The sequence below is a fragment of the Equus przewalskii genome, chromosome 27, assembly GCF_037783145.1.
Source record: "Equus przewalskii isolate Varuska chromosome 27, EquPr2, whole genome shotgun sequence".
Lineage (NCBI taxonomy): Eukaryota > Metazoa > Chordata > Mammalia > Perissodactyla > Equidae > Equus > Equus przewalskii.
This window is the reverse complement of record NC_091857.1, coordinates 3,154,249-3,169,632: the sequence shown is the minus strand read 5'-3', so window position 1 is coordinate 3,169,632 and position 15,384 is coordinate 3,154,249. Positions and strand designations below refer to the sequence as shown.

At 39.6% G+C, this 15,384-nt stretch overlaps 1 pseudogene; it reads right to left on the bottom strand.

Moving 5' to 3' along the window:
• Window positions 1-729: 729 nt before the first annotated feature.
• On the bottom strand, window positions 730-13,788 carry LOC103540975 (small ribosomal subunit protein uS2-like; annotated as a pseudogene).
• Window positions 13,789-15,384: the final 1,596 nt, after the last annotated feature.

Sequence of the window (15,384 nt, the reverse complement as noted above, 5' to 3'; positions counted from 1 at the left end):
CACACTTCGGTTTTACTGCAGATTTGAGGGAAACAGACAGTAATACATAGCACTCTCCTCATATGATTATCCTGGGAAGAATACGACTTTTACAAACCACGTTGGCTCTTATGTCACTCTTATTCACTTATTTTGAAACTATAGATTTTTTCTATCCCTCACCTCCTTTTTCTTTTTGTTAGGAAAACCATCCTTGCCTTCCTCTGAAATACTCTATTTACAGATACTTGCTGTGTTACTCTGCAAGGGCTGTCACAACAAAATGCCACAGACTGGATGGCTTAAACAACAGAAATTAATGTCCTCACAGTTCTGGAGGCCAGAAATCCACATTCCAGGTGCTCTCAGGGTTGGTTTCTGGTGAGAGCTCTCTTCCCGGCTTGAGGATGCTCCTCTGGTAGCATCCTCACAGGGCCTTTTCTCTTTGTTCTTGTGGGAAGAGAGGGTGAGCTCTGGTGTCTCTTCCTTTTCCTATAAGGACAACAGTCCCAGGGGCTAAAGGGCTCCACCCTTATGACCTCACTTAGCCTTAATTACCTCCCAAAGGCCCAGTCTCCAAATACAGTTACATCGAGGGGCTAGGGCTTCAACATATGAATTTTAGGGGTACATATTCTCTCCAAAATGGTTTCTTTCGTTGAATCGTTCCTTTTTTTTTTAGAGACTGTTTATTTTCCATCAACTTTATTTCCATCTTCTGTTTAAGAATCTGTGGAAGACAGCTTAAGACTACTGAGCAGTTGTTCCTGCCCATTCAGTGGCCTGAGCACTGGGAGCTGCAGACCAGTCTTCCATGGTGGGCTGAGCACCCCAGTCTTCAGAAGGGAGTGGCTGAATAGGCACAGATACACACCTTCAGACCAGTCTGCGACCTCGAGTTGAGTAGCAGCAAACTCAGGAGCTGGATCAGTCCATTCATTCTGAAACTCTCCTCAGTCACAGCCTTTCCAGCATAGGCTTGTTCTTCTTTTTCCATCTCTTCAGGATATCTGTAGAAGTAGAGATCAAGCACGACTTCCCATGGGTGTTCACGGGAGATGGTACCAAGTATGTGCAGACCTTTCAGGGCCAGCATCCAGCACATCAGACCCACTGAGTGAGCTCCCTTGCCGTTGCATGGGATAGCAAAGTCCACATTAGGCAGAGGAGAGTCTGTGTTACACAGAGCATGGTGGGTGGGTTAATATAAGACACCTCTGGGAGAGGCTGATGGTCAGCCTTGGGGTCAGTAACCATCAGAAGTTATGGGTCTTGTAAGGTTGCCTGGATCTGGTTAGTGAAGATTCCGAGAGTGAAGTGGCCAGCAATAAGAGTGGCTCCCGTGGCAGCCGCAAACTTCAACACAGCCTGCTGATCAGTATTCCGGGAGGGTGTAACACACATCAGCCGGGTTTTCAAAGGTAACGATGGCACAAGCTGCCAGCAGAAGCTTCTCCCAGTGTTCTCTTCAGATTTATCATGTGGATGCCATCACTTTTCCTTGCGTGGATGTACTGTTCACTTGCGAAGTCAAAATCGGTGCCACTGAAGGGGGTCCCGCTGCAAGGAATTCGAGGACATCCTCCTCCGTCATTTGCAGGACATCAAGGGCTCTGGGAATTGTGAAAGATCCCCTTTCAGTCACACTGGGAGCTCTGTATGGACTCCTCTCTGAGTAACACTGAAAGACTCCCTTTTTTAATGCTTTACTTCACGATTTTATGAAGAAATTTGCATCAAGGCAGAAATACACCTTCTGAAGAATTCATTTGTTCCTCTATATAACAATCTCTTTTACTGAAGATGTGTCTCTGTTTCTTTTCTTAGGATAACGATGTCCTGAAGAACTCCTGAATCCTCATCCCTGATTTAGGAAATCGCATGATCCGGGGTCAAATGTAGTTCCCTGAGTTCCTGAATTGAACTGTGTTGCTCTTTAATGTCTGTGATTTAAAATCAATAAAATTTCAAAATAAATGTGCACCATTTATTTCTCTCACCTGAGGAGTGATATGAGAAAAGGTAGATTTGAGATGTGATTTGAGTGTTTGGTAGCACAACAAACACCGAGATAGTCACACTGTTTGAGAAAAAGGAAATATATACTATAAAGACAAGAAAAGAAAATAAGAAAGGAAAGAAATCCAATGTACGGGTTAGCTAATTAGTTGAAAATACTGTAACAGCTTGTTGGGCAATTTTGCAATCAGATGGCCCCAGGGATGAATGTGATCAAATTTATAACAATTCATTGTCTTTAAGTGCAGCTGTATACAAGCCCTGCAAGATTCTGGAAGCAACGAAAGCACAGTGACTCTCTTGATTAATAACATTTCCAATCCCTAAAATCTACACACAGAAATGCATCTCGTTATGCCTCGAAGGGCATCCATGGATGCTGTGGAACCCCTTCTGGAGAGACAGTGAAGGAGCTGCAAACCTCTTGTGAATGGCAATCTTAATTGTGCTGCCTTCTTAAAGATGGTCTCTTAAAAGTGTTTTCATTTTTCCTTTGTACCTAAGTTCATCAGGTTAGACTATGCTGTGATTGCCATTTCTCCCCCAGTGACTTTATGGCCAACAAGGGAACATTAGCACCTACTGATTCCTTGTGGAGAACAATCTAATTAAGGACACTTGCTCTAGTTGAATCTCTTATTAAACGCTTCACTCTGTTATTTACTATGGAGAAATCTGCACCAAAGCAGAATTGGAGCTTCCACAGAATTCACTTGTCTTCCCATTTATTCTTCTCCGGAAGGGGTAAGCCTCTGTTGATAGCAACCCAGACAGATGCAAGGGAAGCAATTATGGTTAAAAACATGATTGGAGTTCAGAGAGCTGCAGGACATCTGCAGATATCAAGGACTCTCAGTAAGGGCCTAACTCCACATTCGTTATATGACTTCTTTCCTAGGGTTGTCTATCTCTCAGTAATTACTGGGTTACAGCTACACGTATTTAGCCAGTCCTTTGTGTAGTACACAGAAATAGTGTGATTCAGCTGTTTGAACAATAGTTGATACCCCTTGGTTAGACACAGAAACATCTGACTTTGTCTAACAATCTCTTTCCCTTCGACTGAAGGAAATTTGCTTTAAAAGTATACAGTAAGCAAATGAAGTGAGGAGTAGGATTTTGCTCAGCAGCATCCGGCATACATAGTAAATGCAAATTTCCTTATCTTCCATTCCTTCTTCCTAAAGCCAAAGGAATGCCACTTAGGGAGGAGAGAAAAACCTGTGGCAATTACAATATAAGTAATTTTTTTTAATTAAACTAATCTCTGCTCCTTTCAATATTCTGGAAAGGCAGGGAATAAATGATATCTAAATTAAAGTAAAATTCAAAGTGTAAATCATAATATGTACCTCAGAGGATATTGTACTTTGGGGCCTATTCGATCTTGTTTTATAGCGTTTCCCTTGTGTGAAAGTTGATGATTAAGTGTATCACGTTGATGTCAGGTGGTGTAGGGAGAAAAAATCAATGTTCATTCTAGGTTTAGAGAATCTTTGGGAGAATGTTAATTAAGGGACAGAAGAGGGAGTTGAGATCAATGGTGGCTAAAAAACTAATAGATGATTGTAAAATAAATATTTGTGCAGAAAACAATCAAGAATATACAAGAAAATCTAAAAGGACAGATTTAGTAGTGTGGTAATAGTTGAAGGAAGAAAGTCTGGCATCCGTAAATATTGTAGCTGGTAAATACTTTTTCAAGGTAAGAAGCACCTCATTCCACAGCTCTAATTCAGAACAACACTGGGTTATCAGTGAAGCACTGACCATCTAAAAAGAGAGATTTATTGTAGGTAAAGTATAAGTCCCATTAAGTTCTGTCTTAGGAAAGATTAAATGTGCACACAACCAAGAACAAGCATAACGCTTGGTGAATGTTTAAAGCGTCAAAATGAGGTAAAAAGTCCTATCTGGATTCAGAAGACCAAACTATGCTTATAGGTGGAGGGATTGAAGAATTAAATGAGAAAGCAGTGTGTGAACAGTGCGTGAACTGAGTCTTAAGAGAGTGAAGACAGTAGGGAAGAGTTTCCAACAAGCACCAGCAGTGTAAATAAAGGAGGGAAGGTTGGAAAGCAAAGCCTGTTGCCAAGGAGCGGGGCTACGGCACAGAGACAGGGGCCATCAGACAGAAGGCTGGGAAAGAGAGGTGCAGCCAAGACATATATATATGCATATAGAACACATGGGACTTTTGTCCTTTTCTTTCAGTTTGGAGTTGTTCCACTTACAATTGCTATATAACAAATAAATCCAAAGTTTAGTTATGGCTTAAAAGAACTATTTCATTATGCTTACAGATTTTGTAGCCCAGAAATGCAGACAGAGCAGAGAGGGAGTGGCTTGTTCCTGCTCCATGATATCTGGAGCCTCATTTGAGAGGAATTTAGGCTGGGATGACTTCACACCTGGGGGCTGGAACCATCCGAAGCCTTGTTCACCTGCATGGCTGGTGCCTGGACTGGGACAACTTGAAGAACAGGGCCGTGACTAGTGACTATGATGGCATCTCCATGTGGCTTGGCTTCCTCACAGCATGGTGGCCTGTGGGTCAGTGGACTTTTTACATGGTGGCTCAGGGCTCCAGAAGTAAGTGTTCCAGGAAACACGTTGGATGCCACATGCCCTTTTATGACCCAGCCCCATAAGTCATATGATGTCATTTTCAGTCTCTTGGTTGAAGCAGTTCCATACCTGCCCAGATTCCAAAGGAGGAGACCACACCCCGTCTCTCAACAGCAGGGTTATCAACGAATTTGAGGGCACTCTTTTGTTGGTTTTGTTTTGGGGGGGGAGCTCTGTTTTAAATCTTCACGAGAATAAATACTCAATAAGTGTTGAATGAATAAATAATTTGTGGACAAAATATATTTCTCAGAAATATACACTGATAACTGATATCAGGATAAAAGATTGTTAGAAGTTGGGAGAGAATTGAAATTAAGAGTCTTATGAGAAGCTCTCTAAATTAAAAATAAGCATTGTACTAAGCACTTGTGAAATTATACTTCTAGTTCTTAAATCTTCAAGGTAAGTTTTACTCTTACTAATTCATACATGAGAAAATAGAAATCCAAGAAGTTAATTGACTTGGTAGAAGTCTTACAACCAATAAATGGCAGAGACCTGATTTCAAATCAAGTTTGAGTCGTGTTACAGCGCTGGAGTTTTTTTTTCTATTGAATGGGGTGGAAATGGAAAAGAGGGACTCACTGTAAGACACCTTGTGAGGTTAGAATTGATAGGACTTTTCCAACAATTGGATGTGGAGGTGGTCAAGGAGAGGAGAAGCTGAAGACGAACCTTTGTTTCTAACATTACATAATGAGGCAGTTATTGGAGATGTCCTTCAAAAACAGAGAAGATAAAAAGAAGAACAGATTTGTACTGGTTGGCAGGAGGATAATAAAAAGCAGAACCGGCGACATAATTTGCGAGGCTCAGTTCAAAATTACACTTTGTTAAGAATTTCAAGACAGGAACAGCAGACATTAACCCAAGTGCTAGACTCTGTGGCCAACACAAATCGCACTCCTAATGAAGGCAGCCAAGAAGAGAGTGCAGTTTGCAGCCTGTTCCATTTCTGTTGCTAGAGATACAGTGAAGGCGAACTTACAAAACAGGGAGGAAGAAGTATATGATCATTTATAGATCAGAAAGACAGCAAAAGAACATTAGAGAAATCTATCAGCCGATGGAGTCTATATCATATTCAAGGTCAAATTCTCTTTAAGGACAGAGTGAAAACTTGTTGAGGGTAGAGTGCTAACTTAACCGACCTTCAGTTGTGATGATTCAGAACAATCTCTCTGCACCCCAAGCTATAGGAAGAGGGAAAGAAAGATCATCCGTCTACTGCGGAGAGCCGGTACTGATCCAGGGGTGGAGAGAGTATTCTGGAAGCAGCTTGACACTCGTATGTGGAGACAAATTCTTCATCTAGAAGGCAGGACACTGGGCTCTCCTGCCGTTTGCCACTAACGAGGTGAGTGGCCTTCAACACACTATTCCACCTCCTTGTTCTCATATCTTCACTAATGAAATGGTAGGTAGAGCCAGATGCATTCACTTTACAAACATTTACTGAGTTTCTATTTTGTCCTAGGCACCAAACTTACATCTGAATACCAGTGAATAAAAAAATCCCTGACACTTTCTACCTACAAAATAATAATATTTGTTTTAAACACACAAAAACTAAAACATGGACGTGTCAGAGATGGTGCGGTCCAGTCAGACCTGGGCAGGAGCTCCAGATTGCCCTCCACCACCTGTGTTCACTTGGTTGAGGGTCTGCACCCTTCTGCTTTTTATTTTAAACTGTGAATGAGACTAACAGCACCTAACTGCCAAGTGATGCCTCACACCTCTGGACGCCCGTGTGTGCAAAGACCCGGGTCAGTGCCAGGTGCATAATACCTGCTAAATAAACGTCCGTGGCGTTTTTACTCTTTAACTCTTACCTCTCCCCGTGAATATGTATTTCAGATTCTCAGGCATAGTTCTCTGAGTACTAGATCATCTATCGAAGTAAGAACAGCTCCCAGATCACCTCATCATGGCATTTCTGAACTGTTTCAAGAGCCTCTACAGATTATTATTATTATTATTTTTTGACACGCAAAATTTACAATTAGGCCAATTCTTCCAAGCCTCTTTAAAACACATGATGGATGTTTGGAGTTCCCTTTCTCTCAATGTACTGATTCTTACATTTTTTTGGTTCATGGATCTCTTTAAGAATGTAATAAAAATTAAGGGATCTCTTCACAGAAAAAGGCAGATACAAATGAAAAAGAACACAATGTCACATGGCCCTGTGCTCCTGGACCCCCTGAAGTCCTTCCATGCACCCCAGGTTGAGAACTCCATCATAATCCCAAGATATATTTATTTACTACTCAAGACTCAAATTTTAATTTGAAATTCATGAATTCCAAGTGGTTACAGAGCTTGATAAATCATCCTTTACCATTGCTAATATCATGGAAGGAAAACTTCGAATCGATTTGATTTCACAGGCCACGTGTGACTATTGATTTCAGCCCTGCCACAGCCCTTCTGCACACTGCGGGAAGAGACTATTCTGCCCGCGTTTCAAGGTGAGGCTCATCTCCCTCAGTGATGAATCCTGTAAACAAGGCACATGGGATCCCGCTATCTCAGACTGCACCTTAGGTTGCTCCTAGGTGCGTCCAAAGATTAGTTAAATAACATTGATAGTCCTGCATGCCGGGAAGGTCCCTTTGTCTCCACAGACTTGAAACTAGAAGTTATTTGAAGTTTCCAAATTGATTCAAAAGGCAGATGATTCTGAAAACCGCACGATTTTGACTCTTTATAAGTAAAAATCCTTAAATGTTTAGATCTAAGCAATAGTTTATTTTGCGTAAGTGTAAAATATGTTGAAAGCCTATACTCTAAAAAAGCAAAAATGTAATGTTTTATTTTTTCTGTTTGTGTAAAACATCAGCCCTACTCTCAGATTTTTATTTTCTTAACATATTTGTGTAATGCCTTTTTAAAGTTGGTTCATGTTCAGATTGCCTATGACAGACTATTCCCACTAAATATGATGCTTACTCTCTTTCGGTTACACTTTTAGAAGTCATTCCTGTATTGCACACATCGTTACCTGATCCAGCCTGAATGTGCTTTCTTCAAATGGCTAAAAATTCATTAAAAACATAATAAAATAAGAAAACGTTTTAAAGACGTTATTGTGTCATGTGGCTTAAAAAATTTACGATAATGAATATTATTCATCTTCAAAGGTGTATTATTTTGAGATGTCATATTTCAAAACGTGTTAAAAATGGACAGTTTACCTCAACTTTCTGTGAGATTTTAAAGCTTTGATTCCAGGTCTATAAAAACAAAACACAAACATTGTCTTCCACATGGAAATTATTACGAAACTTTTCTAGAGATAGACATTTAATTCAAAAAAATCAGTTCTATTGAAAAGTCCATGCAAAAACTCAGAAAGAGTTACAGATGTGGTATAAGTGTACACTTATGACCCCTGATGTTAGTAGTCTGAGGTTGTGTGTTCAAAAACATTGCTTTACATAACACAGACAAATAATTCAATTTTTACTTTTTGATAAACATTGAAGTCTCTAAGCTCAGAGATTTAGAATTAGAATTATTACATTGCACCAGAATTAAGTATATGTACTATTGAAATATGAAATGAAATGAAAACAAAAAATGAAAGTGTTTTTTTAATGCTTATCTTCTACTTCAGAAAGAAAAACTTCAAAAATTATTTGATACATGAAACTTCATTCTGCTTAAATGAACATAATTGGTCTTTCACAATGTATTCTCTTTAGACACCAGATTTTTGCTTTAAAAAAAATAGCAGTTCACAGGGCTGGGCAAGTGGCATAGCAGTTGTTTGCACACGCCACTTCGGTGGCCCAGGGTTCACCAGTTCGGATCCCAGGTGCGGACCTACTCATCAAGCAGTGCTGTGGCAGGCGTCCCACATATAAAATAGGGAAGATGGACATGGATGTTAGCTCAGCACTAATCTTCCCCTCAAAATGAAATGAAATGAATAACAGTTCACATTTATTAAAAGCATACTATATGCCTGCTCACATTTATTGAAAGCATATTATATGCCTACTATTAGCTAAATGTAATACGTGTATAATCTCTTTCAATCCTCAAAATAGCACTATGAGAAGAATGATGTCATTTTGTAGATGACGAAAGTGAGGCCTCCGAAAGCTAAGTACCTCACACCACTGGCATAGTGGAAATTTGAAGCTGCATCCTCCTGACTCCCACTTCTGAGCTCTTCTCCGATTCCATCACAAACATCATGGTCTTCAACGTCTTCCCTACTCCTGCAGCTGGTGAAATGTTGCACAAAACAGAACAACCTAAAGGCATCATATCACTGTAGTTACAAGTTGGGCTGTGGAACAAGATTGCCTGGATTTGAAGTCACTTAAACTCTCTGTTCTTCAATTTCCACATCTGCAAAATTAGCATCATCACAATGCTAATTTCAGAGACTTATTATAGGAATGGAAGAAAATCCATTCAACAATACATAGAAATTACTAAAAACGGGCCTGGCAGATAATAAATATTCAATATATGCTAACTGTTAATATAACTACTATTATTAAATTATCTTTGCTTCACACATACTAAGTTGCTTTATAAGGAATAGAAAATTTTGTCAGAAAGAAATCATATTTTATGTGTTTTCATCTCTTCTATAATGCAATTGATTCTTGATATATAAAAGCAAATATTTAGGTTGCCTTCCATCACACTCCAAGGCAACTAACTTTTTTCGGGCATGAGCATTTAGTATTGAAAAATATTTCAATCTGTGAAAGCCCAGCCAAAGTCTAACATATTAACAAAAAAGAAAGAAAAGAAGGAAAAAACTAAAGAAAAGAAATAAAGCCCTGGAAGCTGGACATTTACATCACCTTAAAGACTGAAAATAATAATGCCTCCTTCTCAGATTCACTGCCAACACCTTTTCCTTTATACTGGGCATACCAAGCTGTTTACCATATGGGTGTTATTTACCCATTTCAATTGCCCAAGACTGAACTGAATGGCATCCACACACACACAAATGTCCACACATTTTGTAACTTGAAATATTGAATAATAGTTATTACTATTCCGTATGAAAGACAAATGCTTTACCTTTTCATTTAATATTCTAACGTTTGTCAAAAAAATTTCTTATGACTCTTTCTCAAACTACTCACAATCTTTGCTTTTCATTTTACCAGATTTCTTTAGTTTTCAAGAAACTTAAATATTTTCCTCCATCATAGTTTTTTTCCTCTTAATGGATGTCTTGATGTCTTAAGTTAATTCTGCTGCTTACATCGTTACTTGAATTATTACAAAACATTGCTGTGAATGAGTAGTAGAGTTAACTAAAGTCAATTTCCTAAGGAATAAAATTTATATTAGTGTAATGATATATATCACACTACTAGTTGTACCCTTCTCTAGAATAGAGAAATGATCTTATCCATGTGGGACTAAGCAGAACTCCAAACTTTCAATAAGCTAGTAACAGTGGAATGTAAAAAGGTAATGGGAATAAGGTAATGGCAAAAACGTAGTTATTTCAAATATATTAACTTTAGCTTGAGAGGAGTCAATGTTTCAAACTCATTTCCTAAGATTTTTATCTTGAATCTGTTATAATGGAACATCCTCTTCAAAAAACCCATGGACTCTTAGACTAGGAAAGCAGCACATAAAACATACAATTCATAGTCACTCCGACTGCCCCAAATTCTCTCTTCACCTGTGTTTTACTTATCCTGTACTCTACACAGCTGAGTGGAAACCCTCTCAGTAGAGAGCAGTGGAGACCCCTGTTTGATTTAGATTAGATCGTTTCACCTTTTTGGCCTTGGTTTGCAGTTCTGTAAAATAAAATAATTGAATTAATAATCTCTGAGTTCCTTCAAATCTTTAGGTTTCTGCCTTTCTACTTCTATTGGTAGGAAACATTATATTTTTGATAGTCCACTGGAAACCTCAAACTTTGAGAAGGTTCTTGGCTCCCTGTATCTTTTGTCTGTTGGTTCAGTTTCTGCTAGTGACCCGAGAAACGCCGGATCTGCTCCCGCCTCAGGGCTGTGTACCTGTCAGTAGGCTTGCTAGGGTGCCATTCTCAGACTGCTCTTCTCTCTTTAGGATTCTCTCTGTAGAATTAATAAAAATGTAACACATTTATTTTAATGGTAACACATGAATTGCATTCAGTGAAATATTAAATTTTAGATGTTAAAGGTTTTGTCTCTAACATCCATCTGGGCTATGTTTTGGCCTGGAAAAAAATGACTATTTATTCAAACACCTCATTTTTTTCAAACACATATTCCACACATTCCAGAATAATTACTCATAAAGCACACAACTGACCAATCGTCTTCTTTAGATGTTATCTTTATAATTCTTCAATGGCTTTGGATAAAATCCAAAGTTTCTAGCATCTCACAGGGTGACTGATGACCTGACCTCAGCTCACTGCTGTTGCTTGTGTCTACAGCCCAGGTCTCAGTCAGGCGCAGAATGGCCTCTGGCTGCCAAGCCAGGAGCTGCTGGTTCTTGCTTTCATTCACTGCTTCAAGCTGCTGCTTCTTCGCCAGACTAATTTATACTCATTCTTTAAGCAAGGCCCTCAGGAACCCTTCACCTTCCTTGATGCCACAGGATGAGATTGGGGTCCCTGCTGTAGTCCCACATCATCCGATACGAATATCATACCATTAAACTCACCACAGTGATTTACAGATACCACTTCTGGTGATTCTTCTCCTCTAGATTCTGAACTATTAGAGTAAGACCTCGGTCTTAATCGCCTCCACATCCTTCCTGCTTAGCACAATGCTCGGCACACAGCAAGCTGGTATTTAAAGTGCGTGATGAACACATGAGCCATTAGAAAGCATATATTGAATAGGGCAAATTGCCAGCATATGACAGACATTTGATCAATCTGTGTAAGAAATACCATTGATCTGTGCAGAATCTGTAATAAAGTCATTATAACAATAAAAAATAGGCGCCTATTTATACTGCCAGATAATTAGACACGTAACTTGAAGAAACATTGTGACACATGGCGGATGTTTATCATCACGTAGAATGTTCCAGTTTCAAAGAGCATCCCATGTGATGCGACTTCAAAGTGGGAGGAAAGCTGCACATCCTTGAAGCCCCCTCCTGGGCTCTGTTGTTGGAAGGGGGTGGAGAACAAGGAGAAACTGTATGGATGGCTGCGCACACTGCCAGGGGGGCTGTGTTTAGCCCCCTCTAGTTCTGCCAAAGTGGAGGTGGTGCATAGAGCATGTCTGCAAAACAGCAGATGAGGTTGGCTTGGTCCCCATGGAAACCAGATCTCCCATTGAGAAGTAAACACATTTGGTACTTTGTAATCAGAACACATCAAAATGGAAAAACAATCCGTTTTTATTGTACTTGTATTGTCAAGAGAATAGATATTTTAAGTCAGATTCACTTGAGTATACTTTCAAATCTAACACAGACTTTGTCCAGTTATGCCTCACTTTATCCCTGACGCAAGAGATTTAAAAAGTTCCTCACTTAGCATTGTGCTTTAGCTCTCTATAGAAATCTGGAAAAGTATTCATATCCTATCATTTTATTGGGAATGAAATATGGTAAAATGACCAACACAGGCAAAATATGCATCTCAGTATGTAACTGTTCACTCCAGATCTCCACCTCTAGGCAAAGGAAGCTCAGGCTCTCAAGACTTTTACAATGAAAATAATACTAAAGGAAACTAAATAAATGGTGTCCTGGCCATAGTCTATGTGATATCGTTTCGGTGAACCTTTAAAATGTGTGCATTACCTTTCCAAGTATACTGGAAAAGATGGTCTTTAATCCTATATACTGATTTAGCAGTCTTCGAGAACTGTTTGGGAAAATATCAATCCCATCCCTTGAAATTTCCCCTCTGAGCATTGCATTTTCAAGTTACAAGGGAAATAATCCTGTACCTATGCTCATTCGAGTCAGAGGATTTGATTGATGGAAAAATGAGATCTATAGAAATAAATATCCAGTATCTGGAAAATTCCATCCAATGTCTTGCCACAACAGGAATTTCATCACTTCTTACACATAGAAGTTATCTGATCCCACCTATACACTCTAATTTTGGGGAAACTAAAACTTTGTGTCAATGATTATGCATTTTTGAAGCTAAAGCACTGAGATACGAACTGAAAGCTTAGTTCATTAACTAAACATGCGGGTCTAAGTGACATTAAACATCTAGATATTCTAAATAATGGGGTATTTGGCAGAGTCCAGACAAAGAATTGAGATGGTTGTCCCCCTCCCATTTCAGTATACATCTTTTAGCATTGTCTAGGTAAAAGCAAAGTAATAATAAGACAACTCCCATAAATATGAATCCACCCTTTCTAATATATCTACATGTGAAAGCTATAAGATTACTATGTTTAAAACTTAGCAGGTTTTTCTAATTCATCCCAGCACTCTCACCAATCTTATGTAAGATTGTTCTTTTTACATCATTTATAGAAATTGGCATCCACAGGTTTCTAATATCTCATATACACTAAGAATTCTTGCCGCTGTCTATTTATTAGGTTTGGGTACATTTTTAAAGGAATGTATTCCAATAAGCTGTGCTGTTGTCATGGCTGATGTTGGTATTGCAGAAAATTTTCGAATATTTTTGTAGAAAAGTCAATAGCATTTTGTACCATGTTCCAATATAACAAAGTTTAAAATTTATTGCAAATATCTTAGCAAACTTTAACGAAAAGGAAAAACAAGACTGAAAAAGTAACCCTCTCACAGATAAGCACTTTTCATGTGTACATGATGTTCCGGAACAGCGTGTTTCAAATGTGGTCCATCGAAGCCAAGACAAGGACCAGCCTCAGCTGCAGGGGTTGACCTTGCTTGTTACCAGGATTGAAGGGGCAGGATAGGACGGATTTCTTCCAGCCTATTTGCCAAGTTCTTTACAATCACAGCTCCAGTACCTCACCACCTGGCAGGCTTCAGTCAATCACAGATTCCAGTGCCCTCCTCTAACTCTACCTTCCTCCTTGTCTTAGTCTGGTCTGTCTTCTGTAACACACTACCATAGATTATGTGGCTTATAAACAACAGAAATGTATTTCTCACAGTTCTGGAGGCTGCGAAGTCGAAGATCAAGGTGCCAGCAGATTTGGTGTCTGGCGAGGGCTCACCTCCTGATTCAAAGAGGGCCATCTTCTTGCTCTGTCCTCACATGGGGAAGGTGTGAGTGAGCTCTCTGAGGTCTCTTTTATAAGTGCACTAATCCCATTCATGAGGGCTCTGTCGTCATGATCTAATTTCCTCCCCAAAGCCCCACCTCCAACTATCACACTGGAGGTTAGGTTTCAACACATGAATTTTGTGGGGCATAAGCATTCAGTTCGTGGCACTCCCTTACATTACTTCCTTTTGCATGTTCTATACATTTCAGAAAACCCTTCTCTCATTGGAAAAGGGCATAATAAAACTGAAACGTGAATGCTATTATCATAGAACCCCAGTGTAATAAGTCATCTAATTCACTGACCTTTCCAAATGAAGACTGTCACCCTACAATGGGATCAAGTAACAGATTCCTAAACAACTAAAGCACTTCTTATGATGAGGAATTTGTTCCTTCCTCAGAAGTCCATTTTATCTTTAGACAAGGTTGACTTTTAGAAAAGTCTTTCTTCTAACTTCAACCCATTATTTCAAATTTTGCTCTCTGAGGAAACATGAAATAAATAAGCCTGTTTCTTCTCTTATTCCTCCTTTACATATTAGAACATCAACTAGCACCTCACTTTTAACCTATGATACATTGATTATTATATGGCTGTTTTCTACATATGGCAAAGAAAGCAATTTCCAAATTGAGGTCAGAACTGACAAAGATTCCTCAACTGGACAAGAATTTGGCTGTTGTGAGTCTTAGAATCAAATTCAGTCGCACATATTCCCTAATTTAAACAGTTTAGGGATGTGCTGTTGAACCATTTCACTGTCACTATCTATCATTTATCGTATCGGTCAGTTCCAGTGAGGAGAGAGAAGGCTCACCAGTTATTCTAACAGAGATAACATAATATAAGGAATCGTTAACAGGCACAAAGCTGCTAAAGGGATAAAGGGAAACATGGAACACTAGGTCGCCGTGGAGGTAGCAATTGCAGGGAGAAGCCAGCACCTGCAGGGCTGGGGTGGCATTACTGAAACTGAGAAGCTGTGATGAGGGGCTTCTGGGCCGGCACTGGTTCTTAGCTCAGGACAGGGACCTTGAGGGGCTAGAAGTCAGACCTCTGAGGAGGGGGCCGCTAGTTCACAGGTTTTGGTGTTTCGGAAGATTTTCAGAAGAGGCTGAGTCTATCAGTACTCAAAAAACTACAAACTGGATTCAGCTGCCGCTATTGGAACAAACCATCATAGTAGGGTGAAGCAGTGAAGCTGGGCAGACGCTGACAGCAACAGAAGGCCAATGGGAGCGAAGAGAAACAGCAAGTCCCTTTTTCTTTTTCCAGCCTTTCAGCTTCCCTTCAGCATCCCACTCACAGGCTCTAACAGGGAGCCAGCTGCCAACCCAGAAACGTGGTTTGCAGAGTCCCCGCCCCAGCGCTACGAAGAAGCATACGGAGGGTGGGTGTTGAAACTGAGAGACAATAGCTTAATAACTGGCACACTTTCTTTATTGTGTTTTAAATTATTTTTGTGGATAACTGTCTCTGTGGCCTAAAAATTCCTCCTTGCAAGCAGGAAGTATATGTATCCATCCCATTATCTGGCATAGTATTTGACATATAGTTGCTGTTG